Below are 15,717 nucleotides of genomic sequence, written 5' to 3' on the forward strand. Positions count from 1 at the left end.
TGTTCCGGTCGGACTTCCAATCACCCGCGGGGACGCCCGGTTTATAATGACGGGCCGTCGTGAATATGATGCGCGCTGATACCGTCCCGACTGCGTTTGTACGCATGTCTCGTTGGCTGTGCGGGCAATCCGCCCCGTCATACGTCGAGCGGCTTCCTGCCTCGCCACTTGGTCTTATGGGGCGTATGTGTACTTCATCATAATCATCGTCATCATCACCACCACCACATTATTAGAGTGAAAAAATGAAATAAAAGCAAATGCCGCGTGCTACATGAGTGGGAGGCCCCTGTCGGTCGAAGCGCGTATTGGTCGATGACACCGATAGTGTTACTGGAGCCTTCGGTGGGCTGTTAAACTCTGTACGTGTCCCCAGCAGTTCGTCGCACGAACAGGCTGCACAGCATCGCATTCCAATGACGCAGTGCACATGCCAATGCGTCGGTGCAGTGATCCCCGGAGCCGTATCGGGTGACGTAAGCACCTCTTCGCTGTCCATGCGTTTACAGCTCTTCCTCACGTCCACCGGACCTTCGGCCTGTAACTCCCTTTCCCCCCTTTACGTAAGGCTGCCGCTTGGACGTAAGACACTTGGATGTCTTGCGAAAGACGCGTTAGCCGCGCGCGACGGTATACGGACGAGGTTTCATCTACAAACGTGCGTTGTTTCTGCTCTTTTTTGATGGTCTGCTCAGCCGTCTGCTGATAGCTCAGTGATTGAGGTTCATCGGCTGCATGGGCATCATCAAGCTGACGTCGCGGCGAACCGGCATTTGCGTATTATTTTGCCTGTGCAACCTTCGGATTTCCGTGCGCTATGCAGTGTGCGTCGGGGGCGCTGTGGACAAAGCAACCAAATGCAAGAACACAATGGCTTCCCAGACAAACTTCCGGGCTGCGCATCTACAGCCGAACCTCGTTTTAACGAAAGAGCGGATATAAAGAAGGAATGACGATTCCCATTGGAAGCTCGGTCAATACGGGCTATAACGAAGCTAAGGCTATAACGAAGTAATCGCCGGGCACCTTCAACTTCATTAAAGTGGGGTCCAATGGTATTTATATCTTTCTTTAAGCACCGGCGCTAAAGCATTGCGGATTTCCTGCAGAGCTATCCGGAGGTGGTTGCTAAGGAAACAGAAATATGTAGCCGATACGAACTTAGAAATCTTATACTTACTCTTATCGTTCACAAGAATAAATTCGCCAATTGCTTTCATGAGTCATTCATCTGCTTTCACTTGCGTTGTTGCAAGATTTTTATTTATTTTTCGCACTATGACGTCGCCGCCCGAATCTCGTCCAACCCCTCACAGTGGGTATCGTACGCGCGCCATTTTCCATCTAAGACGGGAGCCAACAGTCACCGAAACCAAGCAGCATAGGGTATCTTTTTTTAATATATACAGTTCGTTGTGTTCATCAATGGGAGATTAATATGGTAATTTAAAAAATTGATTACAAAGCAGAAGAAACAACCACATGCCGCCAGTGGGATGCTCAGTTTTCCATCTAAGGACAGCAGCAGTATCAGCCCTATGTTCACCCCCACCGGGCGCCCACCAGTTCTCCAATGGTTCTGCCACCGTTCAGCCAATGGGAGCACCTGACCTGGCGCTCGGCTTGTCTAGGGTAAAATGCTTGGAAAATGGGTCTTTGACCCCACCTTGTGTACACCGAAAACACCTTCTGCCACGGCACTCCTCGGCCAAAGCCGCCCTTGCACCATTAAGAACCATTATTATCATCATCGTCATCATCATCATTTGCAATCACAGATTCCATTGATGATTTCAGTTTCGAAACTCCGGATCAAGGTCGGGACATAGTTTAGTCAATTGACGAAGGCGTTTAGACGGAGCCGTTTCCTAATAGCTGCGAAATCTCGAGCAACTTTTATTCTGAAAGTTTTAGTGGCCTTCACGAGTTTATTTGGATGCCTCTAGTGGCGTGACATCGAGCTTAGCTCTGTACCCACCTGATTCTGGCCCGTTCGGAATACCGGACTTGGATGCGTGGACCCTGCAGCGGCGAGATGTGTTCATTATAAACGAACGTACAGCTGCTTCGATCAAGCCAGTCGCGAGGTTCAGAGTTTCGTAAATGCACGATCGACAAACATTACCGCGTGGTCGGCGGTGCGAAATGCACATCTTGAGCCGCAGACGGCAGCTCCTGCGAAGCGACTGGCCAAGAATGCTGAACAATAGTTAATTCATCAAACACGCAAGCCTTCACATACAGACATTCAGCTATAGCAGCAACCATGCACTGCAGACCCTGGTTCAGCGTTTCGACCATCATGCGATATATGCGCGCGTTGCGTGTGTTTGAGCGCAGAGCCATCAAATTGTCTTCCCAGATGCGTATTAACGCCTCTGTCGTCGCTACAGTCCAGATAACACGATTTTGGGAGGCTGTTTCGTTGGGAGCCGAGCTGCAGGCGTCGGACATGGGGGCAGCCATTTTGCCAGTTACTAGGCTTGACTGAGGTGGCCAACCTCAGTTTGAGGTAACCATGGTTAGCAGAATAACTGTGGTTAGGTTCATCGTGTGAATGTGCGTAACTACGGTTAGCCTTAACTGCCGTCAAACTTAACCGCGGTTAGGCTGCCCGTGTGACAAGGGCATAAGACGACCTTTCAGTTAAGGAAACAGTGCGAGGAAGCATGGCAACCCAAATAGTGCTCATACGGACGAGGACAGCCTGCTCTTTTTGCCATCCCTCTGCTGACCTTCGTGGCAATACTTCTTTCAGCATGAATTTTTACCAACAGACCCGATTTCCAACCTATCATCATCATCATCATCAGCCTTACTACACCCACTGCAGGGCAAAGGCCTCTCCCATGTCTCTCCAATTAACCCTATCCTTTGCCAGCTGCATCCACCCTTTGCCTGCAAACTTCTTAATCTCATCCGCCCACCTAACCTTCTGCCACCCGCTGCTACGCTTACTTTCTCTTGGAATCCACTCCGTTACCCTTAAGGACCAGCGGTTATCTTGCCTTCGCATTACATGCACTGCCCAAGCCCATTTCTTTCTCTTGATTTCGACTAGGATGTCATTAACCCGTGTTTGTTCCCTCACCCACTCTGCCCGCTTCCGGTCTCTTAAAGTTACACCTATCATTTTTCTTTCCATGGCTCGATGCGTTGTCCTTAACTTAAGCTGAACTCTTTTCGTTAGCCTCCACGTTTCTGCCCCGTAGGTGAGTACCGGTAAGATAAAGCTGTTGTACACTTTCCTCTTGAGGGAAATTGGTAAACTGCCACTCATGATCTGCGAGAATTTGCCACATGCGCTCCACCCCATTCTTGTCCTTCTAGTTATCTCCCTCTCATGATCCGGATCAGCTGTCACTACCTGCCCTAAGTAGACGTATTCCGTCACAACTTCTAGGCTCTCCCTGCCAACTGTGAACTGTTGTTCCCTTGCTAGGCTGTTGAATATTACCTTGGTTTTCTGCATGTTAATTTTTAGACCCATCGATCTGCTCTGCCTGTCTAACTCATTGATCATGATTTGCAGTTCACCTCCTGAGTGACTCAGCAAGGCAATGTCATCAGCAAATCGCAGATTATTTAGGTATTCTCCATTTATTCTTATTCCCAACTGTTCCCAATTCAGGCTTCGAAATACCTCCTGCAAACATGCGGTGAACAGCATTGCCGAGATCGTGTCTCCTTGCCTGACGCCCTTCCTTATTGGAATTTTATTGCTGACTTTATGGAGGACTATAGTAGCTGTGCAGTTGCTATATATATCTTCCAGTATTTTTACATAAGGCTCTTCTACCCCCTGATTACGCAATGCCTGTATGACTGCTGAGGTTTCCACTGAGTCGAATGCTTTCTCGTAATCAATGAAAGCTATATATAGAGGTTGGTTATATTCTGCGCATTTCTCTATCACCTGATTGATAGTGTGAATATGATCTATTGTGGAATATCCTTTACGAAAGCCTGCCTGATCATTTGGTTGATTAAAGTCTAACGTTGCCCTGACTCTATTAGCGATTACCTTAGTAAATACTTTGTAGGCAACGGATAGTAAGCTGATCGGCCTGTAATTTTTCAAGTCCTTGGCGTCTCCCTTCTTATGAATTAAGATAATGTTTGCAACCTATATACCCGATTTTCAACCTATATACCCTGCTAATGAGAACATAGCGGACATGTAGCGGAGACGCCTCCAGGCATAGCGGAGACGCCTCCAGGCATAGCGGAGACGCCTCCAGGCATAGCGGAGACGTCTCCGGGCATAGCGGAGACGTCTCCAGGCACAGCGGAGACGTCTTCCGGCATAGCGGAGCCGTCTCCAGGCATAGCGGAAACGTCTCCGGGCATAGCCGAGACTTAGCGTAGACGTCTCCGGACATAGCGGAGACGTCTCGGGGCACAGTGGAGACGTATCAGCGTAGACACCTGTTTACCGGACGCCATCTGCGCACGCACAGCGGCGTGGGTGGGGCCAAGCGGGTCACTGCTCATGCGCAGGAGGCGACAGGTAAACCGGTACACGTCTACGCTGGTAGTCTCCGCTATGCAGCTATGCCAAAACCATCTGAGGTTTAGCATAGCGGAGACGTATTAGCGTAGACGTGAACCCGATCAACCCATGCAAGCTGCGCACGCTCGGCGACAGGTGCGCACCTGCCACTGCGCGTACGCAGCTGTCATAAGTTGATCCGGTTCACGTGTACACTAATACGTCTCCGCTATGCTAAAACTCTCCATCAACTACATGGCAGCAGCACGATCGGACATGCAGCTGTGCGCAAGACGAAGGCAGAAAGATGGGCCGCTCGGGCTGTCGCCGAAACAGCGCGGGACAAACTTTTCGAGCGCGTTTTTCCGCCAGACTACGTGACGGCGTATGATCGGCCGTCTGTCGGAGGAAGTCGCGGCGGCGGCAACTCGCACGCAGGCGGAAAAAGACGCCCCAGACTCGTGGGCGGCAAACCCTCGGCTCCCCGAAAAACGACAAAACAAGTGGGAAAGGAGGGCACGAGAGGGAGTCGTCGTCTGTCGGCCCCTCCTGCGCATGGGCGGCCGGGAGTCACGCGGGGGAGAGGGACAGAGAAAAAGCAAAAAGAGGGAGTCAAAAGGGTGTTGCTCGGAATCCGGGGGATTCCAGAGCACGGGGATCACGACAAACGTGTCGGGGGCGTATTACACGCGGTAGGTGCCAGCTAGCGGGGGAGTCGCTGCCGACGAGATGTATAACGGTCTCTTTTAAGGTCTCCATATTTTTTGCGCTCGTGTATACGCTCTCTAGGACCCTTCTTTCTATCTCTTTTTTAAATGTTTAGAGCTTTATTTACCGATTTTTCTTTCAACGTCTCTTCTGTCCTTTCTGTGCTGCTCAGCCCGACCAAGAAATAACGCTACACCCTTTCCAAGACGCCTGCAGCCGCTGGGGGAAGGTCGTCGTTTTCAAGTTTTTGCTTGCCTCAAAAATACATATGTTCACTTCGAATAGGAAGATATGATAGCTAGCGTGAACAAATGTAGCCATAGACCGAGCAGAGTAAATGCATATATATATATATATATATATATATATATATATATATATATATATATATATTGCATATGTTCCATATATAACATATGTATAGTCTTTGTCAGAAGTAAACAGCCCAAGGGATCTGCTTCTGAGCCCTGCAGCACTGCTTCTCTTGCATACTCAGGGACCCTCATCTTAAGAAGGCGGGAGGAACTTGAGTCCTCAACGCCTCCCAAGCTTTGGGATATCAGCTGTGCTAAACAGCCACGCTACAGGGCTTGGAATCAAACCCCTTGGATTGCATAGTTTTGACAAAGACTGTACATGTAATTGAAAGAAAGCAGGAAAGAAATAAATACAAATAAAAAACCCACCGCTTTGATCACGTGACATCAGAGCAGGACCTAGAGTTCTTTGTAAAGTGATATTCGTTGAAACAGGACATCAGAAACTGCGGTCGTAGAATTAGCGTCCAAAGATATATGCCGCACGAAGCGGTGGTTCTGTCGTTATCGCGCTGTGAATCACATTGCCGCAGGATTTTGCTGCATCTGCCAGCAGGACGCTTCGTCCTTTTTCGAAGCCGACTGCGCAGGGTTCGTCGCATTGACCTCGCTTGCAATTCAAGCTCTGAACATACACGCGGCAAATGACTAGCTGATAAAATCTACATGTTGCATGTTGCAGGCGTTTTAGCCGATGTTGGCATCTATATAAACCAGTTGCAGTGAACATGAAAACAAAGTCTGTACGTGCAGACTTGTTTGCAGACCGGGGGCCCGCCCACCTCTAGTGTGAAAGCGCTGATTGGTCCCAATAAGACCAGCGTACGCGCAGCTGCCCAGTGCTTGGCGCCATCTGGCGCCCACAAGGCGATCTGCGCATGCGCACGGATGGCGCGTGGGCTCCCTGTACAGTGGTAACGGTAGCGGTAATGCGGCGCAAGGTATGCTGAATGCTGAAGGTGTCTAATGATACCGTCGTTGCAGGACCGGTTTATAAATGTCCGATCTGCCCATGGATATTTTCAGAAAACAAGGAAACAGGTTACCGCACATGAGTTCTGACGTCAGCTATAGCAAGCACTTTGTATTCTCGAGACTACGTTCCAGGGGTGGATATGAGGTTGACTTGCATTTTTCCAAAATAAGATATTTTATGGCTTTCCCATAAAAAAAAATTTCCCGCTGAGTGGGGCCGACCCCCTTTGCCTCGTGTGTTTTACATCAAGGGTTGTGCTCCAAATTATGGACCAGTCAGTGTGCTCGTTTTCGAAGCTTGGGCATGATACGACGCTCCGCAACTAGAATGAATAATGATGTCTGCTTCGGGTCAACTCCACAACTTGTAGACTGTCCACGAAACCACCACATAGCGATTCAAACCCGTAGACGTTGATGGGTGCTAAAAAGTCATCCGCTGTTTAAAAAAAAAGCAGAAACACGCATACTGACCTAAGGCCATCGCACCTTCGTTCTGAATGGCGACGAAAAGCGATAAATTGTGTAAAACCCCTCAGAACTGGATCTGTGTTTATGCGACAGGCAAGGGATGTGAAATTCTTGCACGTATAGAGTCTGCAGCGAGTATTGTGCCGCGTACAGAGTGTATCCCCCGAGAGTGGAACGTTCCATTAGCGAAGGCATCTTCTATCTGGCAACTGCGACGAGATCTGGAGAGGATTTCTCAACCCCCCCCCCTTGTCGAACAAGAATCGCGTAGTAAACGCGTGATCAAGGTGAACCTGTTCGGGAACGGACGCGTTGTACGCACGTGTGTATGGGGGGGCTCATTCGTTGTGTCTTTTGTACGGGTCGTTCTTTTGTTTCTGCAGCTTCCCTCTTCTTACCACTACTCTTTCGCTCTCTTTTTTTTTCTCCTTGACGTTTTTCCGGATTCTCCGGCTTTGGCACGCGCATAATTGTTTGACGGGCTCGCGCGGCCGCTAGCGTCGACTCCGAGCAGTCTGCTAATCCAATGACTCATTGGCCGTACGCGTGGCACTGACAGCAGAGTCTGTGTATCCGTTAGAGCTTAGTCCCTTTCGTGGCACTTCCCCGTCGAACATAGAAGGCTCGTTCTCGGCCAGACATAGCGCCGACTTGTTTTTTTCCCCGCAGTACCGTTTGTATGGAGTTCAGTACACAAAACATGATCTCACATAGCGATACACTTTCAAGAGGCTACAGTCTAACGAGAACGGAGTAAAAAGAGAGTAAGCTGTCCTCTAGCCTCCTCTCTTTTATAAAAAGGAGTGCACTCTAGGACAGCTACTATCTTTTTACTCCCACATAGGCGTATTCCTGTTTAGAGTTTACCAGTCGTGATGGTCATTTGCGGTGCTAGACTTACCAATTATAGCGTGGGAACAAATTTCTGAGGGCGTTGCGAAGTTGACTTAAGATAATGAGATTCTTAGGAATACGGCCGCCCGTTATGAGGCCTAAAATCTAATTCACTCAAAAAAGAAAAGCCTTCGGAACCTTAACTAGGTCCTTATGAAAGCAATGAATTTGGGAACGTATGACCGCATATCGTATGCGACAAGGTTCATTTAGAAAAGACGAAGCGCTAAGACACCACATGCAGAGAGGACAACGACCGGACATGCGTTTCTCGTCACATGTCCATCGTTTTGCCGTCTATACCAATTTTTCCCTACGACGTGTCTTGCACTGTGCAAATATATTCACTCACTGATCTGACTGAACCAACAGAAGCTGCAGGACCAACTAGAGGAAGAAAAAAACACCCATGCAAAAGCGTTTTTTTTTTCATCCGCCTGCGAACACAAGTAGTAATCATCCTGCCACGCTTAGTGTACATCGCACTCTAATCTCCTTCATTAAAAAAAGAAACAACCTTCTAAAAGGAAGCAGGGGCGCTTTGTATACGCGCAACAAAGTCGTCACGACGCCTTAAGAAAAAAATGTAGATCTCCCGCACATATACGCCGCCTCACAAGCTTCACGCGAGCTCGTTATAGGGCAGGAAGAGATATGAGCGTGTGTGCCGGAGAAAAGAACAGGGAAGCGGCTCAGAGAGAGAAAGATATCTGAGGCCGATTCGGGCACGAAAAATCGTGAGCGCGCACCCATGCCTATACAGCGCGACGGTCGGTCAGTCATACGAGTATAGAACTCATCGCTCTCGGCAGTAGCCGACTGCGGGCTGGATTTCGTCGAGATATGGCCGGCAAAGAAGCAACCGGTCTCGGCTCAGCGACGGAAGAAAGACCAGACCGATGGAGCGCGGCGATCGGAGTCGGAGCGGGCCGTTGGAGTTCATTTTTTACTTTTTTAACTTCATAAGCTACCGCGGCTTTCTTTACCCGTACGCGGGCTCCCAGGCAGCAAAGAATCGCCGACAACGCTAACGCTATATGCTGCCGCCGGTAGACGGAACTGTCGTGAGTTACGTGAGCGTCGGCTATAGCCTAGCTATAGTATAATGGGCGGTGTAAGCCACGTCGTCCGAGCTTCCACGTGTCTTGTTCGTGGTCGACAGCTTGGCAGGGCGCGTTGTAGTCGTTGCGAGAGATTCGTTTCCTTCCTTGCGACAGAAAAAAAACAGCTTATCGTCTGTCGCTGCCCGTGCAGCCTGTCTGGAGACGTGTTATGGAAGTAAGCAAGGGATAGCTCTGTTGGTGCAATCCTAAGCTGCTAGTATTGGACAAAAATATTATTATTGCGCACTTCTGAACGAATTTGGCAGACACACGCCGCTCGAGGCATGCTGCGGAGCAGAGAGCACGAAATGGGTGTTTCTATTACTCCATTTGGAACGCAGAGTATTTCTGCCCATATGGTCCTTTTTGAAATGGAGTAAAGTTAAGCCAATCCACCGTTTTTCTCGGTGATTTTGAGACGGGAGTAAAGGTGCTGAATTACCCTTTTTACACAATATTGGTGGATCGAATATTCCATGACAAAGCTTGATGGGCGATGTGAGCCATTCATACTCCCATTGCGGTTCATTCTTGTTAGTAGTGCACATACCATGTTCAGATATGCTGTACGTGCTATATAGTTACACTTACGAAGAACTGAATAGTGTCGTGCTGCTAAAACCCTAAACGGTCAGTTTCGCAGTCATTCTTGGGTACCAGACACCCTATAGCTCGACCGCAGCGGACTTGCTAACGTTGTAAGCAATCATGTTGCGCAGCTGTAATCGTTAGTACAGTCGGATACAACTTAAGTCTGCAGTGAAGCTCCGCCCACATTCCGGACCGGTGCACAGAATTCCACGACAAAAAAGGAGTTCATTGTTAAATCCTTTTTGTAGCCTAAGCAAGAAGCTAATCAGCAGAGAAAACTTTTAAGCTTTAGAATTTTGATACCTGGCTTGTTTAATCAGGTCAAACATTAAAATTTTTTTCATATACTTTTGTGTTCGGCCAGCGGAGTAATACAGGACGCCGCGGATCGTGGCCCAATGTTCGCAACTGCTTTTTAAAAGTGGTATCTTTACTATAGTACGCCTGCTATCTCTATGCATCCACTGAGGAAGCGCGCGGGGCTTATATTAAGGATCATTAATGGAAATTCGTCGGTGATGACGCTACTGAGGACAACAGCGCGGTCGCAACGCGCACAAGAAGGACTGACAAACACCGGTGTTGACCAACAACATTGTTTATTGCCTTTAACTGGTTTATATAGGCCCAGTCCCGTGACAATACAGGAAAACAACAAGAACTCACATTCCCGTGGCACAATTATCTTGCTCGCCCGTAACCTTCACGCCTGTTTTGTCACGGGACTGGGCCCATATAAGCCACTTCAAGGCAATAATCGATGTTGTCTGTCAGCGCCTGTGTGTGTGTCATTCTTTCTTGTCCGTGTTGCAACCGCTCTGTAGTCCTCAATATGTTGAACGAACAAGCGAGCCACTACATACTAATAACGCTACTTTAAAAGCTTACCAAGAAATAAAAGGTACAGGTTTATGGTTTATGGGGGTTTAACGTCCCAAAGTGACTCAAGCTATGACAGACGCCGTAGCGAAGGGCTCCGGAAATTTCGACCACCTGGAGTTTTTTAACGTGCACTGATATCGCACAGTACTTGGACCTCTAGAATTTCGCCTCCATCGAATTTCGACCGGCCCGGCCGGGATCGAACCCGTGTCCTTCGGGACAGCAGCCGAGCACCATAACCACTGAGCGCTACGAATTATTTGATTGATGGCGACACATCATTCAAATCGAATCACATCGTGCTGCTGGCTCAGACGTGGGAAGTGCGAAGAAAAACCGATGTTCAGGTTACTGCGAACGTGCTCAGCGTTTAGTGTTACCGGATGCTCTCGTCGCGTGTCGCAACCCTATTGAAAAATGTGTACAGGTTTGAATAGGAGACAAATAGGATTATGGGACATTTCGTTTAACATTATAGGATGAAGCTTCCAAAGCGATTCAGCCTTTAAGTGACTCCTTAGTGGAGGGCTCCGTTTAACTACCATTACCCGTGCTTAATTACCGTGCACATACATCACACAGTGCATGCAAGTCCCCCCGCCGCGGGGGCTCAGTGGTTAGGGCGCTCGACTACTGATCCGGAGTTCCCGGGTTCGAACCCGACCGCGGCGGCTGCGTTTTTATGGAGGAAAAACGCTAAGGCGCCCGTGTGCTGTGCGATGTCGGTGCACGTTAAAGATCCCCAGGTGGTCGAAATTATTCCGGAGCCCTCCACTACGGCACCTATTCTTCCTCTCTTCTTTCACTCCCTCCTTTATCCCTTCCCTTACGGCACGGTTCAGGTGTCCAAAGATATATGAGACAGATACTGCGCCATTTCCTTTTCCCAAAAAACCAATTATTTATCGTTCGAACCCGCCCACTACGGTGGCACTTCGATGGAAGAAAAATGTCAAAATTCCGTGTACTGTGCATTGCTAGTGCCCGTTAAGAACACCAGGTGGTCGAAATTATCCGGAGCCCTCCACTACGGCGTCCCTCATAGACTGAGCCGCTTTGGGACGTCCATCCTATAAAGCCAAACCAAATATGCCATAATCTTATTTGCTGACCCGTTCAAACATATATACATTTTTCAGTAGGGAACGAGCAAAATAAGGATACCGCCCGTCCGACGCATTATCATATTCAAGCCGACGAGCGTGCGCGAAGCATCAGCGCGAAAGTGATCGAGGTCGCACTCTGCCGACGCAGCTTTAGCGGAATTACGCGACGCGTCTGGCAACTATCGCCGCGCACGCGCACGCTCCTCATCGTAGACGATCGAGTCGGGGGCCGCAGATCGCCGGAGGCGGTGTCGTGACGGAGCCGGCCGCCATCGTGAGCGGCGTTCGCTATCGCCCGAAAAAACAATGGGTCGTAGTACATGCGAAGACGCTAATGGTTCGTTCGCGCGTTCTAATTCCCTCGAAAACAACGCCGGCGTCGAGCCGGAAACGATGGATCAATTCCAAGCGCATGAGAGATGAGAGAGGGAAAGTGCGTTAGGCCTAGCGAGGAGAAAAGAAAAAGCCGTATACGCTTCGCGCGCGCGATGCCTGGGCTGCCTCGCGTTTAGTTAAAGCGGCCCGACGCTTGACGCACACACGGATGAAGGATGTAATTGCAACGGCGTGCCGATAGTCGCCCGCACGACGCCTCGATCGCTTTTTGACCAGCGGACGGCCGTTGGTATACCACGCTGTGCAAATCATTAGGCCGCGGTTAAGGATTTGTTTACTTCCTGGTTTCGCCTCGGCGGAAGAGTCCGGGCACTTATCGGACTGCGAATGGTTCTTGTTTGGTTCTTTTGTTGGTTAGGGAGCGAAAGGAAAATGGTTTTCAATTTATTTTTTCGCGCATAACGTGTCGACTTCTCTTGCGTGTATCCATTTGTGCGGCGAAAAAAAGATTGCCAGCCATCCTCCGGATGTGAAACGGGGGGATGGATTTACCTGCACGTTTTCAGGGCCTCTGGGGTCGCCTCTACCTAACCGTATAAGCGGCTAGTTGAATTTCAGTCAATAATGGTACACTGTGCCACAAAATGTTCCTTCTCCGAGTAAGTGTAGCGTTGGTATTAAAGTATACATATATGTATGTGTTAAAATATGCGTGTCAAACTGGTTTGAACAAGGGCGTGTTTTCAGTCGGCGTGGGGCCCTTGCGAGCAGACATCCAGTGAAAGCTTGCAACCGACGTCTTCTACACCAAGCACACCGGAACACACCCAGTTCTGCACAGGACGTGCACTGGAATACGTGGCAGCCCAAAGTCTTCTCAAGGAACACACCTTAACACATGCACGTTTCGTTTCTTACGTGGCGTACAGCACAACACATGCACACACGATGTCCTTAGCAAAACGAACACTGGAACACACTGACAATCAAGCCGTGCTCCAAGTTACACGATTCAACATGTGCACATCCAAAGTGCTCCTCACAAGATACAGCTACCTCAACTGGGAAATGAACAGTAAGTTTCCACACAAGAACAAAGGAAAATGTGCCCTTTAACTCATTCTAGTGTAGTTTTCATCGGTAGCGTTTAGCTCTTGAATACCGAAACTTTGCTACGAAATGTACAGTCAGCACGTGCACACGCAGATCTTAACAAGGCAGCATCTCTGGAAAACACGCTAACCCAAACTCTCCGTCGAAAACTACAATGAAACACGCGCGCACCCGACGCCTTCTCCAGGACATGCACCGAGACACGAGCACGTTCTGCAAAGTCTTCGTCATGTTTCTCTTGTTTTGTATGCAACAAAAGAGACGCCGTCGAAGCGCTTTTCTTTTTTTCACCTTCTCGCATATAAGCAGACAATGGCAGGTTCGTGTAACATTTTTTTTTTTCTGTCCCACCCCGAGAGGGCGACGCGCCCTTCTCGGCAAAGCAGGCTGCGCTCTTATTTCGGTAGCACGCAGAAGCCGGGCAAGCGTTTTGGCGGCCCGCTATCCCGTTTTGCCCTGGAAAGAGAGCAACAACAAAAACGGCAAGGTAGCGGTATAAAAAACGAAATACGGTATGTTCACGGCGAGCATCGCCGAGACGTAAAGAAAACGAAAAAGGTTACGGTGACGATTAGCGCCAACAGGCCGGGAGAGGGCAGGCGTGAAGGAGGTGCAAAGATGAAACCCGACCGATGCCGCTTGAATCCAGGGTACCGCCGCAGGCTGCGGTCAACGGTGAAGGAACGAGTAAAGGAGGGAGAGATGGGATTGAAAGAAAGACAGGAAAAGAAAAACGGCACTTTTAGGCCGAACTGAGCCGAGCCGAGCCAAAGCACAGCCGCAGCAGCTCGGCGCTTCTTGGCGTCGTCGTCGGCGATTTTCTTGGCGGCTCCCGGAGCGCCAACCGAAATCGTGACGGCGCGAGAATCTCGCAGATGGGCCGGCGACGACGCTGAATGGAAAGAGAAAAGGGAGGCGGTCAAGCCGTCCGTGGTATGCAGCGCCGAGAAAGCTCCGAGGGATGTCGAGTTTACGAGGCCGATTGAAGAAGAGGGGGAGGAGGAGATCGGCCTCCGCCGCCGCCGGGGGTGCCCGCGTTGGCCATTACGCAAGCAGGCGGGTATTATGCGCGCGACGAAGAGGCATGGCTGACCGGCATGCGATCAGCGTTCTGCCTGCGAGGCACAATTTCCCTGCTCCCCTTTTATCCGTCTCCGTTTTGTGTGTTTTTATGCATCGATTCTTACGCGCGCTTTCGTCGATATATAAGCGCGTTTTGTACGCTTTACCCGCGAGATTCGCGTGGAACGGGTCGTTGAAGCTTAGCAGGTGCGCGAGGTTTTATACACGTATACGCGCGGTTATTGACGCCCGTGAACTTGGCTCGTTTTTGCCCCTCTTCGAAAATGTGCGTAGCGAGCGAGAACAGCTCGAGCTTTCGCCACAATACGCTCCCCAACGAGATGGTAGCATAACTTTATTTTGATACCCAAGGGTTCAAGTCCCCGTATAAGGGGTTCCATATGGGAAGACCACGCGATTCAGATTTCAGTCGGTTCTGACGGAAGCTATTGTAGTCCCACTGGCATCCAACAAAACCAATTCTAATCTGATCGAAATCCACCAGAAGCCATTGTAACCTCACTGAAATTCTCCGGAAGGCATTGCACTGAGCCTTCTCAGAGATCTTAGCACCTGTGAAAATCCACTTTTGAACACGTACCACGATCTAAGAAGGGAACCTAGCGCCGCTGTTTGCTGCAGTTAACAGAGAGCGGCAATATTTACTGTCTTAAAATTCATTCTCCGTTTAATTACTGATTCAATACATTTACTACACCGAACTACTTCCTATTCACAGCGACAGCTGTGTGTGCCGCAATCGGCGAAATAACGTCGGCGTCGTCCGGAATCTTCCATCTCCCTCCACACTTCATTCTCTCCCACTCTCTGCACCCGCCGCGCCAGTGATGGATAGCGGGCGTCCCGCGAGATACACAGGGGCAGCGAGAGAAATTGGAGAGGGGGAAAGCGGCCGTGCGTCACATGTGCCATTTTACGACGTGTGATTGGTTACGACTCCCAACTGTCGCTCTTAGAAAAAATTAACTCTTTCTCGCTATGACGACGTTTGTCCGTAACAAAAGACGCCTTTGATTCGTCCTTTCGACAAGATGTCGCGCCCTCTGGGGAATGGCGAAAATTCGCCTGCTGCTTGTTGAAAACAATCGCACGTAGGAGGGGCAGGCGCCAACCAGCTGCCGCCATCTGTTGCATGCGCCTGTCACTAACATGAACTGCGCATGCGCGGCAAAGGCTGGCAGTTCTCGTTTTCGACCAGTGGGTCCGGAGGGGAAGAGACGTGCATGCGCAGAGCGGCCTTGTAGAAAAGGCGGATTACTGATAAAATTGTATTCAAAGCCTTCCCCGCCACTCGATTCAAACTTATGACGTCTAATGACGTCTACACCGAAAATGGCTCTGTGATCACCGTCTTGAAGTGAATGGACGTGTATTCTGGGATCCGCGTCAGAAAACCTGCGTCAACGCATGTAGTTTACTTGCGAAATCGGCAACTGATGGCGACACCTAAGATACATTTTTTTACATTTATAGTTCATAAAAAACTCCAGTTATTGGTGAAAATAGAGTGTGATTATAAGGCGGTAATCTATAGGTACAATCATTAAAACTGTTCTCGTGTTCCCTTTGAGCATACGCAATGGCGTCAGCGTTTCCAAAACACAACCTGTCTGAAATTCGCATTACCACCGGGTGCATGTCCGATC

Source organism: Amblyomma americanum, chromosome 11 (assembly GCF_052857255.1).
Source record: "Amblyomma americanum isolate KBUSLIRL-KWMA chromosome 11, ASM5285725v1, whole genome shotgun sequence".
Taxonomy (NCBI): Eukaryota; Metazoa; Arthropoda; class Arachnida; order Ixodida; family Ixodidae; genus Amblyomma; species Amblyomma americanum.